Below are 26123 nucleotides of genomic sequence, written 5' to 3' on the forward strand. Positions count from 1 at the left end.
GATTTTGTGCTACACATGTTTATTATTGTAAGAGGAAAAAGTTGAGTGAGGAACAGTCAGTTATTGTCGGGTGACAGAAGGTATAAGATTGGTTAGCTAGAATTCCTAAATTCACTAAACCATTGAAAAGTAAACTTCAAGCTTGCGTTAATGCAGTAGTTCCCAAAGTGTGCTCCGCGGATCCTTGGGGATCCGCCAACCATTATAAGGGTATCCGCGGTTGGTAATATACAGGGTGGAAGGTAAGGTAGTACATTAATTGTAGGATGTGATTCCTTAAAATATAAAGAACAAAAAAGTTTAGTACCATTTTACTCGTTTTTGCAAGGTTTTTGAAGAAATAAGACTTTTATGCCGACATTTCGGTAGAGAATTTTACGAATACCGTTAAAAATACGGTTTAATTTCTTGAATTTTTTTTAGTTATTTTACGACGCTGTATCAACATCTCAGGTTATTTAGCGTCTGAATGAAATGAAGGTGATAATGCCGGTGAAATGAGTCCAGGATCCAGCACCGAAAGTTACCCAGCATTTGCTCTATTGGATTGAGGGAAACCCCCGGAAAAAACCTCAACCAGGTAACTTGCCCCGACCGGGATTCGAACCCGGGCCACCTGGTTTCGTGGCCAGACGCGCTGACCGTTACTCCACAGGTGTGGACAATTTCTTGTATAACAACTAAGAGAACATTTGTTATGTTCACGTTGCAGCAGTATTTTAATTAGAAAATTCACAGATTTCAAATTAATCGATTGAAGAAACATTGGAAACATTGATTGTCGAGTCACGTACAGAAGATCTAAAAATCTGACATCGTTGTCGGGACGGCAGATAGTTCGCGTAGTATTCGCAACTGATCAGATGTTGTGATGTTTACATTGAATTAGTATGCAGTTGGACGTACAGCGATACAGTTTAGTTTATTTCAAAACTACGAGATGCCAGATTCACAAATCGTGAGTACTTAGACATCATCCAGGCAGCGGAAGAGATTCGGAACAGTGAAGGACTACTGGCCAGAATTCGTTGTAATTGGACTAGAAGATTTGAAAGCTGCACGCACGCATTTTGAACAGTACCTGTAAGATGTGAGTGGACTGTGGTTTACAGAATTTATTATTCTTTATTTCATTATTAACGCCCAGAATTAGTGATCCGTAAAACAACAATCTGTAATGTTAATTATATCTTATTCACAAAGTTACATCAGTTTTCCTTTTTCATTAAATGTAACTTAAACTTCAATCCTAAGTGTTTCCACTAATTTGGACATAACTTCCTGATTTTCACGTTATTTCTTGTTAGTACTGTACGTATTTCTGCTTACATTAAAATTATTACGCCATACTTAGTATTGAATTGTTAGTGCATTGCATTGTAAGTTGATAATTCTGTATTCATTGTTGAACTGCGTCCGAACACGAGGTATTTTGTTCATTCGGGTTATTAATTTACATTTTCTGACTTTAAATTACACAAACTAAACAAATAACAGTTACGTTCCTATCCGGAGTTTACGTAGGTCATTTTTGTGCGTTTATCCCCAGATTAGCTCGCGAAGTATTGCACCGAAGCTCAGTACTCTTTGAGCATCAGTTCTGAAACCGCGGCAGGAATGCGACGTGGAACCCGGCAGACTGTACTATACTTGCTGAGTCATATCTCCCCGCTCCTCACTTCCTCATATGGTGCGATTTCAGAGCTGGCGCTCAGACAGTACATTTGTTTGCTGTCGATCTGCTGCAAGGTACACTGTGAAAGGTAGTTGAACTTAACCCACCCCCTTCAAGTCGCTGACCGCATGGGGTGTGGGGTACTACTTATGCGACGTTGAGACATCTTGCAATATCCGTCAGCGCTTTCAAAACTCTTGTAATTATCTCACTATCCATAAGTCCTATAGTTTGTTTTATTTGACAAAAGTTACTCTAACTAATGAGATCTATGACTCCTGTCAATAAATTAATGTACTACCTTAACTTCCACTCTGTACATTTTGAAATAAATAACATACATGTAATACTATTGATTTTCTCGACTCAATTATACAGTACTGTATGCGACTGTACTTGTGAAAGTTAGCATATCATCAAGGATAGATGACCAGGTCTCACCCTTGCGTGAGATAGCCTTCGAGCTGTTGTAAAAAAAACACGATTTTCTTTTTTCACTTAAGGTAGTCAAATATATTGAAAATGTTTGCTTGGCGAGAGTGGCGAGTTATTACTTAGTGCTTATCTGCTTGGTGTGTGCGAATGTTTACAGTTTTTTCTCTCGAGACCAACAGTGTAAGAAGAAGTTTTTGTATATGTGCTCGGAGATGTAATGTCTTAATTGTAAAATAAATTTGATTGACAATTTTATTTATTCAGAAATATGTTTTGACACGTATTTTTAAAAAGAAACGGATTTATTCAATTGTTGTCCACGCGTTTTGCTTCTGCTACTTTTATTGTGAAATCAGTTTTCATTAATTCAGTGTGTTAATAACCACGTGTCTTTGATTCCGAACTTAATAATATGAATTTAGTATTACGAATAATTTTAATTTTCATATTATACAGTGTCGTCTCAATGGATCGGTGGCTAATAAAAGACAATAAAAATGACTGTTCTACAAATTCAGAAACCAGTCGATCACCTTGTCATGTATCACACCCCAGTGCTGCTAATTTAAACACGGGCGAATCAGCCAAAAACGAAAACATGATGAATCATATTTGGCTGTTGGATTTACCTATACAGGTAATACAACTACGTCAGACGCCCTTTATGTGCTATGTAACAAAGTGTTAAGTAATAGTTCTCTATTGCCCACAAAACTGGGTAGACATTTGGAAACAAAACCATTCCTAATGTAAGAACAAGAACATAATTCTTTTTCAACGTAAACTTGAGTGGTTAAAACAATCTCAGAATACGTTGGTGAAAAGTGTCAAGACCGGTAATGAAAACGCTACAGGGGCGTCATACCGGGTGAGTTGTAAAACAAGGAAACAAAAGAATTCTTCACATTAGAAATTTGAAAATATATTTTTTTGTAATTATGTATGTAATTACTGAAAAAGTACACGGAGATTACTGCATGTTTATGAACTCAGGACTCATAGCTATGCATAGTAATTAATATACTTGTAGACAAATTGTCGATGTTAAATACGTACAGAATATCTATATTAATCTAGAGATTAATTTAATTTAATTTAGTTTCATTTGAGGATCCGTGAATCGTTTTTCGAGTCGGAAAGGATCCGAAATAAAAAAAAAAGTTTAGGAACCACTCCGTTAATGAATTTGGTGTCCATGTATTTTGAACTGGTGCAACAGCTTTGTTATGTAATGTTTGTGAAAAGAGTTAATCACAAGAAAATAATATTTTATAAGTCAGCAAGTGTCAACTACGAAGTAAAAAGTGAGTTAATTTGATATAATTTAAATTTATTGCTAAAATACATTATACCCTTTTCGAATAATTTATAATGCGTATTGCAAAATTTATTGTGCCTTCCGTTACATTTTTATTGCCTTTATTGCCTGCCTATTTTAACTCTTATAAATGCCTAAACATCCGGGCTCTAATGATGATGATGATGATGATGATAGTGATGATTATGATGGTGGAGTTTTAATTTGTCAACACTGCAGAGAATTACAGACAAAAGTCCAACTCTCCTCACTTCTGATATAAAATAACATTTCCTAATTGGTAACATCTCAAGCGTACAGTAGGCCTACTCTTACATTTATATTTATCAGCGATTTACATTTTAAAGTTCAGATCTCCTTTTCCATTTGTTTATGCTTAATTCCCGCACTGGGAAATTATAAAAATAAACATGATTTTCATTTCCTGTATTGTATTTTAAATGTCCAATCCAATTTCATGCATAGATTTCGGAAATTACACATGAAATGGCATATTACGTCACACTTTTTAAATGTGCTACAATCATACATCCATTTAATAAATATATTATTTCTGTAAAACAATATAGGAAGCATAAGAAATGAATTGCTTTGTGACAAATTACTATTTCTTCAAATGTACCAGAACTCCGATTATTGTGCACCACTGCACTGTGTGCAATTTTTCCGATCTAGGTGGACAAAAATCAAATTTCCAATTGTTTAGTTATGCATAGGTGAATAAGAATTCGTGTTCTTTAACGTTTGAAGAATGCTGTGAGTAATAGCTTTTACTGATTTATTAGCGGCAAGCTATACTTAGTAGGGTATAAAAATGGGTGGGCAGCTCGTGCTCTCAAACTATAAACAAACTCAGGTAGAACGAACTCAGTGCTAGCTGGTAGTGTACGTGGGCCTTGCAAGACGAGTGTTTGTGTTTTGAGAGAATTTACTCGCATCCACATTGGCGGCTCGTCATGAGTGAATCACAGTGTAATCAGTTCATATCTTTTCCCTTTAGTGACGAATGAGAAAACAAGTACTATTTTGTTAAGAAGGAAGATAAAACTGTGTGTTCTTCTACATTTTCTTACGCGTCACAAATTTCTTCAGGACATTGACAGTGATTATCATAATCTCATTCATTACACTAAAGTAAGATGGCTTAGCAGGGGTGCCATGTTACACAGGTTTTTCATGCTTAAGGAAGAAATAGATATTTATTTACGAAAAACGAAGGTATAGAAATTCCACAACAAACAGACCCAGCATGGATTTCTGATCTTGCTTTTTTGACGGACATTTGTACACACATTAATGATATGAACGTGCATTTACAAGGAAAAGACAACTTGATCATAAATATGATTGACCATCTGAGAGCATTTGTAGGTAAATTAAAAATGTGGCAGTATCAAGTAGAAAATAAACAACATTCACCACTTTCCTTCACTAGAAACTGTTTTCAAGAGCGATGAATAAAGTCAGCATATCAATATAAAAATTTTCTTCAAGACCTCACAACAGAATTCACTGGTAGATATAGAGAGATAGCGACAATAGATAAGGAATGGAGATTATTCTGTAATCCCTTTGGGTTTCAGCCGATAGACCCTCCTGAAAATTTGCAGCTTGAATTGATAAATCTGCAGAACAGCACGCCACTCAGAGTTTCGGCGAAATCAGGAATCGAACTGTTCGCAATGCTGCCTAAGTCAGAATTTCCAAATCTACGCTTATATGCCTCCCGCTTAGCAGGAATGTTCGGTTCCACATATATGTGCGAGCAGTTTTTCACTAAGTTGACCAACAACAAAACTGTTTGGCGATCCAGGGTCACAGACGATAATTTAGTGGCTGTTTTACGCTCATGTGTTTCCAAAAACTTGAGCCAAATCCCGGTGCCGGAGAGAATTTTTCTCTGTTCTACTGTTCCATCATCATATAAAGCCTTGGTTTTTCTGAACCGACGCATGCGACGTGCAAGGTGCGAGGCCCGCCTCGCACAATTCCGGACTACACGAGAGATAGTGATCGTTTTCTGTAACTGCGAGATGCAAGGTCTGCGCACAGCGCGGCCATAGAAACCACTCACTATCTCTCGTGTAGCCCGGATTTGTGCGAGGCGGGCCTCGCACCTCGCACGTCGCATGCGTCGGTTCAGAAAAACCAAGGCTTTTAGATAGAACTTCGATTATTATTCTTTGTAAGAAATACTAGAGCGAACGATTAGTCGAAGAAACCGCATGATCCGTACCAATTTTCACTTTCACACATCAAGCTTACAGTACAGTATTTTGAAGTTTCGACCATAATGCCAGTATTGTCTCCTTGCTAAACACGATTATGTTGTATTTTGCAATTCATTTTTAATTTTCAGAGATGTCTATATTGTATCTTAAAAGTATTTATTTCAGTCACTGACTTCAAAGCATAAGTTTAAGGTGCTACATCTTCACATTACATATTTTAAGACGTATGAACGTTTTCGTTGGTCTACGCCAACATCATCAGATACGAAGTACATTTCAGCAATATCAGTGCTCTCTACATAATATCTACAAATACAAAACATATTTAGTGGCATACAAAATGAGACATATTAAAAACCAACATTGCTGTGATACATATTGACATTCTATATGACTGCCTTGATTGTCACTTACTTAAATTACACGTGTAAATTACAAAAATATTGATTTACATATATATATATATATATATATATATATATATATATATATATATATATATATATATATAAATGCAAGTCTTCACATATGAGATAATAAAATGACACGATTTAAAAGTGATAAAAATAATAAAATATAAAACTAAGATAAAAAGTATTATGAATGTGAAGAGTTGCAAAATTACAGTAATTACATTTATTATATTCCTATTTCTGTTTCAAAATAGTATATAATTCCACCATTCAGAAACGTATGTATCATGGTTTATGTCATGTAATTGTTTGAATATTTTTCAAGTTTATATGGTTTTATTATAAATGCCAATGTATTATACGTGTAGTTGTTTGATGTTGATTACTGATGTATATTAATTTATCGATAATGCTGTTCCTCCAATCTGGAAGTAATTGAATTCAATAAGTTGGTGACCCAATAGTTAATAACACTATGTACGTCACAAAATTATTTCACTTTTAATAAAAAAAATATATAAACAGAACAGTGGTTTAGTAATGGGCAGTCCGTTATCGGGCATATTAACAGAAATCTTTTTACAACACATAGAAGAAAAACACATTCAAAACTTACTAAATAAACACGGTATAATATATTACCGCAGATATGTAGACGATACTATCATAATACACAACAACAAATCGAGCAGTGATTTCATTGCATACGATTTCAATCAAATTCACAATAATCTAAAATTTACAGTTGAATTGGAAACAAACAAATCCATACCATTTTTGGATATAAAAATAATAAAACAAAAAAGTAACCTATCCTTCGACATCTATAGGAAACCAACACAAACTAATCATACTATACCAGCAACTTCAGAGCATCCTCCTGGCCACAAATTAAGTATGTTTCACTATTTAATTAATAGAGCACTGCAGATTCCCTTATCCCGTACAAAATACAGAAAAGAAATACAGAACATTCTTGACATCGCGCATGAAAACGGTTATAATAGAACATTAATTAGATAACTAATATCTAAGAAAGAAAATGAACAGAAAATGAAAAGTTCGTCCACTTTATCTAGATCTACTAAAGAGAACAACAAAACGTGGTCGACTTTGACTTATAATAAAATAATTTCCAACAAATTAGCACATTTTTTCCAAAAAGAAAACATAAAAATAGCATACAAAACTAACAATAAAATCAACAATAACATTAATAACGATTTGCACCATATTGATAAACTTAATAAGAAAGGAGTGTATATGTTAAATTGTAAAACCTGTAATGCCAAATACATCGGGCAAACAAAACGGAACTTCAAAGTAAGATATAAAGAACACATCTCCGATTTTAAACATAACAGAGCAATATCAAAATATGCATCCCATCTCATTCAAAACGGACACGAACTTGGCTCAGTAAATGATACTTTAACAATAATTAAAACATATAAAGATAATACTCATATAAATACAGCGGAAGAATATTATATTTGAAAATATTATAAAAGAAATAAATCTTTAATTAATGAAAATTTACCTAACTTACAGAACACACTATACAACATATAACGTGATGTATTCATGCACGCACTGTCCACATCTTCCTCAGACCATGATACACGTAGTCGTCACACAGTCCTCACACAACCACCACATAATCAACATCTAAGAAGGCACGTCTACACTGAGTAAGTCTATATAGATATTTTTTATGCTGTTTTGGATAATATAACTAAAAAGCTTGATTCATACATTCACTTAACTATATTATAATTTCAAATTGCTACTAGTACATAATAACCGCATACAAATATTTATTTTCGTAACTATTTTATTACCCAAAATAATTGCACCAAATTTTGACCTTCATTTAAATTCATATGATGCCAGTCAAATATTTGCTTCATCAATATCATTAGTAGTGATTTATTTATTCAATATTTGATCTTTTTCAGTTAATTCTGATACTTGACTTGCACCATACCACACGTTTATTACAATTACAGTATTGGATATCGACAATACATCGCCATGTAAGTTTCTTCCATTTAACATATCATACAAATTAAATTTAAATCCGTTAAAATTGGGTCACCAACTTATTGAATTCAATTACTTCCAGATTGGAGGAACAGCATTATCGATAAATTAATATACATCAGTAATCAACATCAAACAACCCAACGTATAATACATTGGCATTTATAATAAAACCATATAAACTTGAAAAATATTCAAACAATTACATGACATAAACCATGATACATATGTTTCTGAATGGTGGAATTATATATTATTTTGAAACGGAAATAGGAATATAATAAATGTAATTACTGTAATTTTGCAACTCTTCACATTCATAATACGTTTTATCTTAGTTTTATATTTTATTATTTTTATCACTTTTAAATCGTGTCATTTTATTATCTCATATGTGAAGACTTGCATTTATATATATATATATATATATATAAATCAATATTTCTGTAATCTACACGTGTATTTTAATTAAGTGACAATCAAGGTAGTCGTATAGAATGTCAATGTGTATCACAGCAATGTTGGTTTTTAATATGTCTCATTTTGTATGCCACTAAATATGTTTTGTATTTGTAGATATTATGTAGAGAGCACTGATATTACTGAAATGTACTTCGTATCTGATGATGTTGGCGTAGACCAACGAAAACGTTCATACGTCCTTTAAATATGTAATGTAAAGATGTAGCACCTTAAACTTATGCTTTGAAGTGTAAAGTGGAAACGTTTGAAATTTATTTAGATTATTTACACAACTTGTTTGCTTACTAAATCTCTAGGTTACTAGTCCATTACAATCCAGTCATTTTCCTAGGCATATTTAGTCGTATTTGCTTAGCTTCGTTCTTATGGTTATTCAAACTCTTCTATAGAAAGGGCGTTGGGAAAAATTATTGGCAGCTTAGATATGTAACGATTGTAAAACTAGTCTTCGCTGCTGGTGGCGGCTCTGTGACAGAACTATAAATTACTATAGCATTTTACATTGTATTTTCGGCATCTCAACTCTTTTTTCTTAGCTATATTGTAACTTTATTGCTGTCTAGGCGAAAAAAAAAATCTCTCTCTCAGAAATAAAGACTTCTAGTTCATCATTCGCATTATATCCCACCGTTTGATATATCAAACACGATGCAGCTTATGATATTTGATTGTTGTATATTTCATTTTTGATATTATTGTGATTGTTGGTACACCAATTGGCTTATAAATCATCAACCTCTATATTGGTAACAATGGAAAACTTAAATATATTAATTTGGCAGTCGTTGCGAGTGTTGAAATTCCAGTACCAGTCTGCATGGAAGATGGATAACACGTAAGTTGGATTTTTATTTTATGAATGGTTGGTTTTGAATGCTCGATTTTAATTAATTATTTTAACGTGTTGGCAAATGTGTATCCTTTCAGTACTATTATAGTTTTTCATAATAATTTGAATAATATGGACTGGAGGACTACGTAAACTTTGATGTTTGATATATCAAACTCTGGGCGTTTATGTGAACTTTTATCCATCTTACAGGAAAGATACAGAACAATCGATAAAATGGCTAGATGAGGTGTTAGATGCAGATGATCCTGAAATATGTGCAAGTATACATGCTGCTGACGAAATAGAGGTAGTACTTAACCCTCCTGCTGATGGCGGCGACAGTGATCGGGATGATGGTGGCAGCGACGACGATGAAAAAACTACTTTTATGGATCTGGGCAGTGCAATTTTACTTCAAGAAGATGAGATGAGGATAGTTAGACAGAGGGACCATTTCAAACAGAGAGAGGATATAAATTTTGAATCAAAAGTGAATGAACCTAGGGTTGAGAAACGATCAGAAAATTTAAGAACAGTCGCGTCTCATAGAGCATTACCATCGAACTCTACTACTTCATCTCATCTGAATGTTTATCCTTCTTCAAATTCTGAAAATGTAAACAAGTCTATACCGAAGAAAGTAAACAAATCTGTACCCAAGAAAGCGAAATATACAACTGAATGGATTGAAAGAAATCTTCATAAAACTAATTTAATTTCTCTACCACCCTCCCCTAATGATCATATTTTTTATTTGAATTTTGATAAGTCTCCCGATGAGTTGTTCAAAATGGTATTCGATTTAGAAATTATGGGAATATGTCGGCAGACTGTATTATATGCAGCCCAGAAAGGATGCATTATACATTTGTCCATTGAAGAACTATACACATATTTTGCAATTCTTTTAGTTTCCGTTTATGTGAAGATACCACACCGGCGGTTATTCTGGGAAGCACGAGATGATTCACACAACTTATTGATTTCAAATGCAATGACAAGAAATCGATTTGACATAATTCATAGATTTCTTCACTTCAGTGACAATTCTGAAATAGATCAAACAGATAGGGTATTCAAAGTAAGGCCCCTCATTGACTACCTGAACAACAAATTTCAAGAATCTGCTCAACCTCTTGGCTCGAAGTATTCACTGGATGAAGCTATGGAGCCGTATTATGGCCGTCACTCAATGAAGCAATTCTTTCGCGGCAAACCAGTACGGTTCGGCTTCAAGTTCTGGTGTTTAACCACACGTGAAGGGTATCTTCTTCAATTTTGTCCTTATACAGGGAAAAAGGATAGGTTTCAAGGTGAATCATTGGGGTCGTCAGTTGTTCAAAGTATTTGTATTGGATTTATTCCTGTTAACAGTTTTGTCTTCATTGACAATTATTTCAATTCTTTAGAACTCATCAACACAATGTTACAACATAACGTAAATGTAACAGGAACAATTCGAGCTGATAGGACTGGAAATGCACCATTAAAAGACCTAGGAAAACGGTCAAGAGGTGCAACTCACACCCTTCAATCAAAAGACAAGAAAGTAATGCTCATCAAATGGCAAGATAACAATCAAGTGACTATGGGCACTAATGTTCAAGATGAAAATGTGACACTTGCTTATGGAACTTAACGATGGAATCAAGTGAAAAGAAACGTGTTGCTGTTACTCAACCGACAATCATCAAACACTACAACAAGTATATGGAGGGATGTTGATTTGTTCGATCAACACCGAGGATAGTATCGAATTCGAATCAGGTCAAAAAATGGTGGTGGCCATTTTTCAGGTTCTGTTTGAATGGGGCGGTAGTAAACATGTGGTTACTGTACAGGAAAAATGTTCCAGGGTATTCTTTGTTGGAATTCATAAGGAGGATAACATTGGTAACACTTTCAACTCCAAAGTTGAGCTCCCCACGGACGTCTGTTTTGCCGAAGAAACCATCACTGATACCAACTGAATTGCGGTATGATGGAAAAAGTCATTTGGTGCAATTTCAGGACAATCAAAGGCGCTGTGGATTATGCAAGAAAAGTGCAAAATACAACTGCATCAAATGTAAAGTTGCCTTGCACCCAAAAGACTGCTTTCTAAAATTCCACACCAAGTAGGATAATGTGGATTACTTTTGTATTTATGGATAATTTGAAATAAGTGTTCAAAATTTCTGACTATTTATGTTACAATTTATTCCATTATGATTTATGGAAATAATAATTTAGTTTCTTGCAAAATTCAGTGTAAATTATTTTACATAAGGTACAATGGGGTAAGTGGAAACTTGGGAAAAGTGGAACCTATAGCTGTTACGTTAAAACTATTAAAGCCTGGTGAAACTATTAGGTAATAATGAACTCAAAAAGTAAATTGGAATTTATATGCACTAAATTTCATTTTCATATATGATTCTCTGGCACTGTCATTCGTTAGGTTCCACTTTCCCCATAGAAAACTATGGGTTCCACTTATCCCAGTGATTTTACATATGCTTGAAACCTTTCCAAACATCCCCATAACCCAAAACAGTTATTTACCCTGTCACATCCCACATAATTCTGTATAGAATCTTCCAAATAACATTGCTATACACTAACGCCCAGCGTTTGATATATCAAACATAGAATAAAAGGACGTAAATAACACTATTTCGAATTCTTTTATATTTTATATTCTTATTTGGCATATAATGATAATCTCTGAGAGTTTTCACAAAAAAAAATCGAAAAAAAAATTTCTCTGGGATATAATGGGTTAATCTGGTGAAGAATAATCGGGTTTCTACTCTACATATTTTTAAAGAATTTTATATTTAATGACCTTAACTAACACAAAATATATTACACAAACAATACGGACTCTGTGACTCATGTCAATGTCACAGACATCAGAGTTTAAATTCAGCGCACCAAGATGTTCTCCCACAAGACCTGTGTGATACTCTCTGATTTTTTCTCCGTTCCCTTAACTTAAACCATTGCCTTGTCCCGTTCCATTTGAAGATCTGGTGGAACGGGATTAAAGGCCTAGTCCAGGTATGGGCATAAGGGACAGGTGGTATAGATGATGAAGTTCACTCCTTCCACAATATTTCAGACGTAGCTCCTGTTTTTACATCAACAGGTGCATGGACTTGGCTTATTTTCTCTTTAGGACTCTACAAAGGTAATGCGGCATGTCATTACACTAGACATTTCAAATCAAGTCAAATACGTAATATAGGCACTCACGGGGGTTACTATGGCTCAGCACTAAAAAATAATCACTTGTCAGTTCTAGATCGCCTATACGGTTTGGTCAGGACGAGTCTATCTATATTAGGATGAATATTATTGCATAAACGTAAAGCATTTACGAGATGATGGGCTGTTAGACATGTACGCGCAATAGTTTTCATCAGGTTCATTTTAGAAAAAAAATGTTTTCAGACATACGTAGATTCGAAGGTTGCCAGCTATTTAGCTGCGAAATACGTATGTTAGTAAACTTATCATTAGGTAATAATTCATAAAATTCCTTGCTGGATTTACCTGACACTTCAAAACGTATAGTGTTATTTATCATCCGCCTATGTGTTTCAATATTGCATAAATTGATCGGACTGCATTTTCAACTAATAGTGATTGTGGGTTGGTTTTTATATTAATAAATTATTCTTGCACATTCTTGAAAACTTTCTCACTAATTCAACCTGCACTAACCAATTACATTAAAATAACACATTGCTTTATCGCATGTAACAACTACTTTATTAATATAAACCATTTTAACAATTATTTTTTCTTTAACTTTTACCTTTTAAGTTATTGTTTTCCAAAATCTTTATGTTCAAGATCGAAATGCCGTCTGATATAATGTTTTCCACAAGTCTTAACTCAACTGTTGAGGAATTGAGCTTCATCTTTATTAATAATAATAATAATAATAATAATAATAATAATAATAATAATAATAATAATAGGCCTAATAATAATAATATGTTTTATTTAAGGACGCTCGCACCTGCAGAGGTTATATCCGCGTCGCCGGATGTGCCGGAATTTTGTCCCGCAGGAATTCTTTTACATGCCAGTAAATCTACTGACATGAGCCTGTCGCATTTAAGCACACTTAAATAATAATAATAATAATAATAATAATAATAATAATAATCTCTTGTTCCCATGTTTCTTGATTTCTTGAAATTTATAACCAAACCTACAATTTATTCAACATAATCCCCCACTTTACACATCCCTGATTAGAACGCTATGTTACCGAGTTCTGCCTCTGTATACTGTACGTACACACACACACACACACACACAGATAGAATATTTGTGGAGGGATAAATGAAGGGGTGATGTATACATTGCCCGCGACGGAACATATTGCCCATGCCATGCCTAGTCCTTGAGAGAGATGATTTTAATTGATATTATGTCGCAAAGTAATATTTATTTTAGCCACCGGCGTACCTCAGGCGGTAGCGTGTTTGCCTGCGGATCTGGAGTTGCGGTCGGGAATGGGTTTGATTTCCGCTTGGGACGATTAACTGTTCCGGTTTTTTCCGAGCTTTTTCCAACCTTGAGGTGAATGTCGGGTAATATATAGCGAATCCTCGGCCTCATCTTTCCAAATACCATCTCGCTGTTACAGTACCAACTTCATCGACGCAAAATAACCCAGTATTTTATACAGCGTCGTTAGTAATAAAGCGAAAGACTTTTATTTTCTTCCACGTTTATATTATTAATTTGTATTATTTTCCCATTAAAATAAGAGTAACAAATTTATTTTGCTTAAGTATATGGAAATATATGTACAGTAGGAATGTTTGAACGTTGCTTTAATATTTTTATGAACTATTCGACTTAATTCAACCCTACCTACCATTAATAATAATAATAATAATAATAATAATAATAATAATAATAATAATATTATTATTATTATTATTATTATTATTATTATTATTATTATTATATACACATACACAGTGGGTGATCATATTCTTAGAGCCACTTGATAAAAGCAGAAATTTAAATAAAGCTTAAAATAGATTGGATTGTTTCCAATTGTTCTGTTAGTAATGGCCGGCACTTGACTGTCCGTCATGCACCCGTACGAAACCAGTTGTGTAGACCAATTTTCCGATTCAGTCGCTGCACAGGATGCGCCATAGGAGGCTGGTATATACTACACCCGCGATGAGATGATGATATGGAGATTTGTTGAGATGTCATAAGGAAACTGGAGCTCCTTGAGAAACCTCTGTTACCTGGACCATCAGATTACACAAGTTATAAATCTAGGGTACACAGGGTTCACAGAATTGAAGGGGTCAAAACCATAGTGGGCCAAGCGCAATACATTAAAAACGGAGAAAACAAGGGTTAAAATTAAGTGCCTATCATAATTCAATGAAACCTATAGGAAATAATATAAATCGTGCACATTAAAACTAAATTATATGTCAATCTCCATTAAATTAAGGTATTTACTTAACTTTAACCCTTGCTGTCTCTGTTTTTAATAAATGGCGCTTGACCCACTATAACTCTGAACCCTTCAAGTATAAGTCCAGGGCCCTAGCCATTGGATCACTGTGGTGTCTTGATTCCAATTGTTTAAAAGAGATATATTTTATTACTAAAATATGTACTTTATGATATCCGACAAGAAAAAGCAACATAATACTAATGCCAACAACAATCGGAACACGAATTTTCTGATTTTCATCAAGTGGTCATAATATGACACACAAACGCACGCACGCACACACACAAGTAATATGGTTTTGGTGAAAGGATAAATTTGATAATCCATAAGGAATAATGTTATAGACTAGTGTAATTAATGCACTTACGTGTCTTCGTGTTTTAAAATTTTGACTGTGTAACATATTGTATTAATCTTAGTAATATTATTTTGATGAAAGGATAAATTTTGATAATCCGCAAGAAATAATGTTTTAGACGTAGTATAATTAATGCACTTACGTGTCTTCGTGTTCTACAAATATGATTGTGTAACACATTGAATTAATCTTAAGTAATATTGTTTGATGAAAGTACAAATTTTAGTAATCCATAAGGAATAATGTTTTAATATAATTAATGCACTTAAGTGCCTTCTTGTTTAAAATATTGTATTACATAGCTCATTGTATTCATTCTAAATAATATTGATTTTAAGAAAGATTCAAGCATGTAATATTACAACAAATGTAATGGGAAATGCTGTTAAATAAATGAATTAAAAAAACACACTATTTTTCATAAAAATATTTCTTATTAGAAACACATATTGTCTAGAAATACATGCTATTACATACACACATGTTTTCACATAGTGGACGATTTTAATGTGGAAAGAATGTTTCATAAAAATGACATAATCTCTAGTAGATTATGACACGTTAAAAATAAAATTATGTGGTGATTGGCTATTAGGTATAGCCTAATCTATGGCCTCGTCGTTGAGATGGGGAGGATTCATATTTTCCACACAAAGAGCGGGGAGGTGAACAGCAGATGGGGAAACGTCTGGTATTCTTCATCAAATGCGAAATTTATACTCTTTGAATGATTCCTGACAATAAATCTGACTAAATTTGACTGAAATATTCCATGACAAGAAATAAATTGAGTAAGGATAAAGTTAGGTTGTAAGAGTTTACATTTAGTTCTGCTGCTTACGTCAGGAAAGGGTAAGTGTCATGTACTTCCGGTGAAATTATTGATCCATCTGTCGTTTCTATTATCTAATATGAATTACGGGTCCTTTCTTCGCTATCTCATCAGCTTGCTTGTTTCCGCGCAGTTCAGGGGGACCTGGAATCCAATTCGTACAAATGTTTTGTACGGCAGTTCATGATATTTCTGTTTTCTATGTCTAGCGGATGCAACTTGTATTTAGCTTCGATGTATTTAAGACTGGACTGGAAGTCAGTAAATATACAGAAGCTCCTGTTTTGGGGGGAGTACCACCTCAGCGCCTCTCTGAATGCGAACCATCCCGTTTGGAATACAGTACTAAATTGTGTGAATTTTAAAGAGGAGGAGTAGGTATCCTCTCCTCCCCTGTTCACCACGAAAGCGCATTCAGTCTCTCCGCTAATATGTGATCAGTCTGTGAACACTTTGTATTCGTGGTTGATTGCAATCAATTTTTTTATATAATTTACAAACTCGGCAGGATATCCCGCTATCAAATTTTAGGCGGTTACAACATTTTAATTTATATTGGTTTGTTGTTGTTTTATCTTTTGTAAAAATGTATTTTAAATATTTGGAGTAGAGTTTTTGATCTACTAGACACACTTCAAGCTATTTTAAACTGTGTCCAATTTTGTAAAGGCACTCCTTCCATTTTTTTTTATTGTAGGCGAAGAAATATTTCTTTTCGTGAATACCATACCTGTGTTAAATTTAACTTATTGTCTTCTACCCATTAGTGCAAAGTAGTGCAATATTTTCATCGTTCTCAAACTGAGCTAAGTCCTTCGATATAACCAACAATAACGCTTCATCAGCAAAGGTCAATACTTCACAGTTGTCATGCATAAATAACTACCCATAGACCTGAACTACTGAATGAAAATTGAGGACAAACTCTGGTTATATCTGTCATAACCAATGCCCAAATTTTTATTATATACCATCTTTTAATTGACGAATCATAGACATTGCTCTCTTGCAAATAATTCCTGATTGTGGCGACCAGTTTATATAAAACCATCTCTATTGCTGACTTACTTACTTATGGCGTTTTTCAGGAACCCAGAGGTTCATTGTGGCCCTCACATCATCCCGCCAACTGTCCCTATCCTGAGCAAGATTAATCCATTCTCTAAAATCACATCCCACCTCCCTCAAATCTATTTTAATATTAGGCCTATCCCCCCATATACGTCTCGGCCTCCCCAAAGGTACTTTTCCCACCGACCTCCAAACTAACGCTCTATGTGCATTTCTGGATTCGCCCATACGTACTATATGCCCTGCACATTTAAAACGTCTGGATTTTATGTTCCTAATTATGTCAGGTGAAGAATACCATGTGTGTAGTTCTGCATTGCGTTACTTCGTCCATTCTCCTGTAATTTCATCCTTCATAGACCCGAAATATTTTCCTAAGCACCTTATTCTCGAACACCCTTAACCTCTGTTCCTCTCTCAAAGTGAGAGTCCAAGTTTCACAACCATACAGAACAACCAGTAATATAACACTGTTTTATAAATTCCAACTTTCAGATTTTTTGAGAGAAGACTGTTTAACAAAAGCTTCTCAACTGAATAATAACAGGCATTTCCCACATTTATTCTGCGTTTAATTTCCTCCCGAGTGTCATTTATATTTGTTTCTGTTGCTCCAAGGTATTTGAATTTTTCCATCTCTTCAAAGGATAAATTTCAATTTTTTATATTCCCGTTTCGTACAATGTTCTGGTCACGAGAAATAATCATACATTTTGTCTTTTCGGGATTTACTTCCAAACCTATCTCTTTACTTGCTTCAAGTAAAATTCTCGTGTTTTCCCTAATCGTTTGTGAATTTTCTCCTAACATATTCACGTCATCCGCATAAACAAGCAACTGATGTACTTTTATTAGCTCATTTATTGCTCGTTTCAGCTACATTTAATTTATATCATTTTTTAATTTCACGGCATTCTTTTATCATTTGCATGACCCTTGCATTGTTATTTTGTCATTTTAATGAAGTTACATTGAATATAAGAGTATTAACATATTCGAATATTATCAAAGCTAAGACTAAGCATAAATACTCAAACAGAAATTTCACTCAGTTATCGAACTGAGAAATAAGAGTAACTTTGTACACACCTTACCTGCGGTCTTAGAATAACCGAAATTTTGCTATAAGAGGTAATTTGGGAAGGGTTGCGTGGTGTGGAAAAAATAGGTATTGTAATTATTTTTAACTTCATTAATTAACGACCCTGTGTCAACTACTGGATCACTTAGCGTCGAAGGAATTGGTGATAGTGTGATAATACTTGGTCAGATGAGGCTGAAATTTCACCGTAGATTACCTGACATTCGCCTTACGTTTGGGGAAAACCTCGGAAAATCCCAACTAGGTAATCAGCCAAGCGGGAATCGAACCCACTCCCGACCGTAACTCCAAATTAGCAGAAAAACTAGCTACAACCTGAGCTATACCGGTGGCTGTTGTAATTGTCATTGAGCATATTTTTAGGTTGGAAAGTGCAGCTTCTTCAGCAGGTACAATCGCACAGTTACAATTCATTGTCCAGTCTGGTTGAAAGTGATTCTGTGCGAACAAAATGTCCTCGTGTGTATAGCATTCATTTCCTGGGATTTGATGCACTTCAAGAAAGCTCCCATTGCATCTATAGATGTTGAAAGAAGCTTTACAGTGTATAAGAACGTGTTGGCCTACAATTGCAGTTCGTTTTCCTTCGAGAGCATTTGCATGATCAATGTCATCTATTGCAATGAGGAATGAGGTAAGAAATGAAACCTACTGTATACGTTGTATAAGTAGATGATGCAGACCTTTCCTGGAATTTTTCCCATTCTATCATGTACTCGACTATCTAATAGTTAAATTCATCTCTTCCTTTCCAGATATTCTCGACTTAGGACTTACATAATCTTTTAACAATGATTGCATGAAGATATTCTATTATTTTTGTATAGACTGTAAATGTCAAATTATTTTCACATCATTGCATATTAGATATCATATGAACGAAGTACATTTTTAATATTTAATTGAGTAATTATATTCAAGATATTTTTGGGTCAGTTGTAAGTTTTCAAGTCATTTTACTGGGTTTTTCCTGTAATTTCAATGGTCACTTTTAAATAATTTCAGGTCATCAAAATCCGAGCCCTAATCATTGTTATCGTGAAATTGGCTTTCCAACCAATGAAATAGTCCTTTGTTAGCCTGTATAGATTGTTTGTGCGTCTTTTCTTCTCCAGTTCGCTCAAGATCTTCGTCCACCAAGCTTGTGATAAAATTCACCAGCTATATTTAATGAAATATGCAGTGATATCTCTTTTTTTCTGGAAAGATCGTTCCATGATGTCAACCACTTTGATTTCTGTAGAGATGTATGGTGTAAATCCGAACTAGTTGGGTTACTCCGAAGGTGGAACATGATTTTGTCAATTAATATTTTTTTCAAGGCTTTTCCATGAACATGTACTAAACTAATCGGAAGGAATACTTTATGAATTAATCATTTAAAGAGTGATTACAGTAGGAATGACTTTCGCAACAGCGGTCTTTGATAGGTTTGGGAAGTTATTAGTAGTCAAACATTTGTTATAAATGTCAGTAAATAATTTCGTTTCGGTTCGGACCTCTGCAGATATTCAGTCAATTTTAGGAGCTTTTCGGTCATTTTGTCACAGAATTATTCTTTCTATTTCTTTTGAATGAAAAGATACGTCGTCCTCGGTAATTGCGAATCTTTGTGCACTATTATCTGTTTTCGTTAACACTCCGATTATTAGGGGGAACATTTTTTACTCAAAGCCTAAGCTTTGCGGATTATTCTTCAAATTTAGTGGAATCATTTTCTGTTTGGACAGTAGTTAATATCTTATTGAACATTTCTGGCTGTTAAAACATTTTGTATATAACAGACCCGGGGTTGCGTGATGTTTTCAGAGAACAGAAAGATTTCCATGAGTTCAGCTTTCCTTCTTATATGACCGTATTATCTTATGTCACATTATTATATTTATTTAAATATTGTTTTTTTAATAGGACACTTGCTGCACGCATACTATCTGCAACTTACTAAGGTCCGTTTCCTGAGCATTGTTAATTTGCTATTCCAACAGTAACATTATATTGATTTTGGAGATATTTCAGGCCAATGCTTATTAAAAATGTTTGTTGTTTTGCCAGTCATAAAATATATTTGATTAATAATGTTGTCAGAACTATGACAGACCATTTTCATTAGACCACGCTTTGCTATCATATATGAATCGTTTTTTTTAATGGCGTATGGCAGGAAAAGTAAATTTGTGGGAAATTAAAAAAAAAAATATGTTAGAGGAAAATTATTTGGAGATATATAATTCCGGACAAGTAGGCTGATAGTCTAGGTTACAGTTGTTGGTTTTTAAGTTTTACGCATTATACGCATATTTAAGTTTTTATTGAGATTTAAAATATAAAAAAGCCGCCCTTTTAAAAAACCAATTTTATAATAAGTAAAACCAAGTACGATGCAGATATGTTCGTGCTATTCTTGAATTACTTTATTGAAAATCATATACAATCAACAAACAGATTGTATAATAATCATAAATATAAAAATAGGAAAATATCATGAATGATGGAGAAAAATCAATCTTTTCACTTGGGATATACTTATTGTGTTCGTTATCGTACGTTGCAATACAGTCTGTAGGCCAGCTGAAAAATTCTTCATAAAATTCCGTACGCTCACTTGAGATGTAAGGCATATTGCTCCATTTTTTCCAAGTCTTTTCTTTCTGTTTTATTGGCAGTTTTCCTGCTGGGTAGACTGGGCTTGTTGGTGGAGGAACAGATTCTCGCAGAAGTGCCATGAAGAATGCGTGGCTTAGTAATTCATTGGTACTACTAGATACGTTGATGTATGCAACTCTGTCGTGTGCATACTCAAAGTGGAATAGGGTACACATTGCAAAATTCATTATCTCACTTCTTTGTTCCGTCTTTCTTCAGAAACGGCAGTCTTTCTGTAATGTTTCTTCTGTTTTCAGCTGTTCGCAATAAGCCACCACTGCCAATTGAATAGTTTTAAAACGATGTCATTGACTATTCACCAATTAAAACAAATTGTGATTTAACTTGCCTCTAACAACACAACGAGCAATGTTTTGGCGCCCTTTCAAGCAAAAACGATGGGTTTATCAATGTACTTTCCGAACTACGACAAAAATGAAAATGTCAAAAATGATGAATTACGCCATTTAAAAAAAATCAATTCATATGTATACATGTGTAACATATGTGATACAGGCTGCGGCAGGAAGAGCAATATCTCTACAGAAATTAACTTATGAACAGGAAAAGTGGGCGCATTACTGATTTCGCAGTTCCTAATGTGAGGAAATAACGTAGTGTTACAGACGCTAACATCTATAAAGCTGAAGGAAATTGCTTCTACAGTATGTAGGTACACACATGGAAAGAAAAACTGGAAGGCTTAGAAACGTCTTCATAGCGATCATGCACTACAGCTGTCCCGAAATGTTATATCATACTAAATTTTAGTGCTGTCGATAGATGAAAATGTTTAATCGATTATCTATTTGAATTCAATCGATTAATCGATAGATTAGTCGGGTTGTGATCGATTTGAAAAAAAGTTATACTACAATACACAATTATTGTTAAATTTAAGGCACTCCGGACAGTTGAAAATGTTGAATTTTTCAATTTTTGGTTTTTCATAGGTTCGTGTTCTTTGAAATCTCCTCTTTTGAATGATATATGATACATGTGAGTTTTCACATTAGAAATAGTTTTAATAGTTCCTCTTTATTTGTTTTGAATTTTGATCATATGTTTTGAAGCAAGATTTGTAGGGATAACTCTGAAATTTTACTGGATATTGTTTGTGTTTAGTATTTATGTTATTAGGAGTAATTTATTAAACATGGGAAGAAACGAATACAAAGTTTAGTTTTATTGTTATCTTTGGCATGATCACTTCAGACTCAAAATTTTATTTTGCACTATAATGGCTAATATAAATAATATGATGGTGTAATCACACGAATAATTAGCAGGCTTTATTTAATTTAAATTAGTTTTGTGGCAAAAAATATTTTCTATAGCTGTTATTTCACTATATTTTGATCATATGTATTGATAATTTAGCACAGTCTCATTTAGTAGGGAAATATGTAGATTAGGTACCAGTATGTAAGAAAATAATGTATATATAACAAAAAATTTGCAACATTTGCGCAACTTTTATCTCTCGCGAGTAGAACGCGTAGAATAACTTTAACTATATGTACACAATCTGCGCACTATGCAAGTTAAGGCAAAACCGAGGTATGGCCAGACCTCGGTAGCCTACTAGTGGATGAGATGGACGTGCCTACTGGGTGGCTGTGGTCCGCTCTTGAAGGTTAGCATCTAACCAGTGACATGGAGAGGGTTTGAACCCCCAATTGATCGGTGAGCATGACTAGCCGCCCCTGGAGCGGACTACGGTCGAGATGGGACCGGTACCATGAAACGGCGTAGGCTCTGGCTTAGGACGGGGTACGTCTGTACAGCCACAGGGAGCATTTTGCAATGATAGCAACTTATTTTTTTCTCTATTACAGTATTCAATATATGAAACTATTACAGTATACAACATACAGGGTGTTTAAAAAATACGGGGCATAATTTCAGGTATGTATTTCCCACATGTAGACAGTCAAAATAGTTCATTACAACATGTGTCCGGAAATGCTTTATTTCCGAGTTATGGCCTTCACAACAATGAAATTCATCGGAACGTTTTTCTTTCCGCAGGTCGTTCCCGTCAAAGGAGACATTAAGAGGGCACTTTGACAGTTCATTCCGAGGCGAAGGTTACATTCAGTGTTGTGTAGGCGTTAGACTGTGCGACATATATTCAAATCAAGAGCTGGCAGAGATACACTTCATGTACGGTAAGGCGGACGGCAATGCTGCGCTGGCTCGTCGTTTGTACCAGGAGAGGTACCCACAGCGACAATGTCCAGATCGGAAGACATTTGTACGTCTCCATTACCGTCTGTGCGAGTATGGAAAATTTAACTCTCCTGGTTTGGGAAGGGGACGACCAAGATCTACAACTCCAGAAGTAGGCCAACAGGAGGAGATTTTCTGGAGGCTGTGAACATGACTCCTTCTATCAGCACACGAAGGGTAGCGTTGCAAGTCAATGTTCCTCATACGACTGTCTGGAGAATGATGAAAGAGTATCAATTGTATCCTTATCATTTGCAACGTGTACAGGCCCTGTCACCAGCAGATTACCCTGCACGAGTTAGGTTCTGTCAGTGGTTCTTGCAGCAGTGTGGTGTAAATCCGAACTTTCCTGCCTTAGTATTATTTACAGATGAAGCACAGTTCACACGAGATGGCATAACAAATTTCCACAATCAGCATGTATGGGCGTATGAAAACCCACGTGCAACTGTTCCATCTCATCACCAGATGCAGTTCTCCCTCAACATGTGGGCCGGTATCATTGGTGATCGATTAGTTGGACCCCATGTACTTGTAAACAGACTTACGGGGCAGGCGTACACAAACTGCCTGGAAAACACCATACCTCATGTTTTAGAAGACACTCCACTGATCAATCGTCAACACATTCACTTCTTGCATGATGGCGCTCCTGCACACTTCAGTCGTACGGCTCGCCGGTACTTGGATCGAAGGTTTCCTGATCGATGGATAGGTAGAGGTGGCCCAATTGCTTTTCCTCCACGCTCACCTGATCTGAACCCTCTCGATTTCTACTTGTGGGGCCATTTAAAATCATTGGTTTATTCGTCTCTGGTGCCTGATTTGGAATCCCCTCGGAATCAAATTGTGGCATGTTCTGAGGACATACGCAATACTCCTGGAGTTTGGGATCGTGTTCGCAGGTCAATGAGACATCGATGTGAGGTCTGTATTCAAGCAGGAGGTGGACATTTTGAACATCTTCTGTAATGACAACGGACTGCGGAAAGAAAAACGTTCCGGTGAATTTCAATGTTGTGAAGGCCATAACTCGGAAATGAAGCATTTCCGGACACATGTTTTAATGAACTATTTTGATTGTCTACATGTGGGAAATGCATACCTGAAATTATGCCCCGTATTTTGAAACACTCTGTAGGCTATATGACAAAAGAGGTTTAATATTTTGAAAGAAAATAAAAGTTTTAATATTTTGGATTATTTGAATGTTGTTCTGTAAGTTTGGTTTTTTCCTTACAAATGCAGTTGTTTTCAGCTTCTATTACACATAGAACTTTGAAATTTTCACAGTACGTTACCACAAGCCCTGTCCCTAATTTAACATGTGATTTTCAATAAATCTGAATTATGAAAATAATTATGTACTGATATAATATATATATATATATATATATATATATATATATATATTGAAAATTGTAGTTAAAATTTGTACCGGTACAAAAAAAATATATTTAATGTACTATGCACTTTTCCTTCAATTGGCTGTGTTAAATTCAGGTCAGTATATGTAACAATAACGTGTAAAAGTATCAAGTGCCTACTACTAGCGGTTTCTGAGGAAAGCTATATGAAAAATAATGATTTTAACGTAGCCGAGATAGGGCGTACCGGATCCCCTTAACATAGGAACGAGGAGGAATATCAGGATCTATACTTATTCCCTTAATATTGTTAATGTACAGTACATATATTTATACGAATTCGTTCTTTTTCTAATTATGTTTGCTCATTCATGTATTGATGTATAAATTTTTTTGACTTTTCTCTCTTTATCCTCTGAATGTATATTGTACTTTGAAATAATGATGTTATGTTGTATATTACAAAATGTGAATAAAATTATTAAGCAAAATTTTAACCTATAGCCATATATGAGTTATAATTACATTTATAGTACCCAAATATTTAAAGAATACTAACTCTTTCTGTTGATGTATTACTTGTGAAAGTACTCTCCCAGCATTTTATGGGTATGTAGCCAATTATCTAAAAAAAATATCATAAATTTATATATAGTAAATGATTAGTTCTTTTCAAATTTTCTTCAAACCAGGAATGTAAAACTAGCGACCACATGGGGCTGATCTAAACCTGTCCTTTTAAAATAATTAGTTATTGTTGTTTGAAGAAAGCAATATGTTGTGTGGTTCATGATTCTATGTCTTCATCATGTCTCTGGGCTCTGCTCCGCTTTAGTTATATATATATATATATATATATATATATATATATATATATGATATTCTTATTGAATTTGGTATTCCCAAGAAACTAGTTCGATTAATTAAAATGTGTCTCAGTGAAACATAGAGCAGAGTCCGTATAGGTCAGTTTCTATCCGATGCTTTTCCAATTCACTGCGGGCTAAAGCAGGGAGATGCACTATCACCTTTACTTTTTAACTTCGCTTTAGAATATGCCATTAGGAAAGTTCAGGATAACAGGCAGGGTTTGGAATTGAACGGGTTACATCAGCTTCTTGTCTATGCGGATCACGTGAATATGTTAGGAGAAAATACACAAACGATTAGGGAAAACACGGAAATTTTACTTGAAGCAAGTAGAGCGATCGGTTTGGAAGTAAATCCCGAAAAGACAAAGTATATGATTATGTCTCGTGACCAGAATATTGTACGAAATGGAAATATAAAAATTGGAGATTTATCCTTGGAAGAGGTGGAAAAATTCAAATATCTTGGAGCAACAGTAACAAATATAAATGACACTCGGGAGGAAATTAAACGCAGAATAAATATGGGAAATGCGTGTTATTATTCGGTTGAGAAGCTCTTATCATCCAGTCTGCTGTCGAAAAATCTGAAAGTTAGAATTTATAAAACAGTTATATTACCGGTTCTTCTGTATGGTTGTGAAACTTGGACTCTCACTCTGAGAGAGGAACATAGGTTCAGGGTGTTTGAGAATAAGGTGCTAAGGAAAATATTTGGGGCTAAGCGGGAT

Source organism: Periplaneta americana, chromosome 10 (genome assembly GCF_040183065.1).
Source record: "Periplaneta americana isolate PAMFEO1 chromosome 10, P.americana_PAMFEO1_priV1, whole genome shotgun sequence".
Taxonomy (NCBI): Eukaryota; Metazoa; Arthropoda; class Insecta; order Blattodea; family Blattidae; genus Periplaneta; species Periplaneta americana.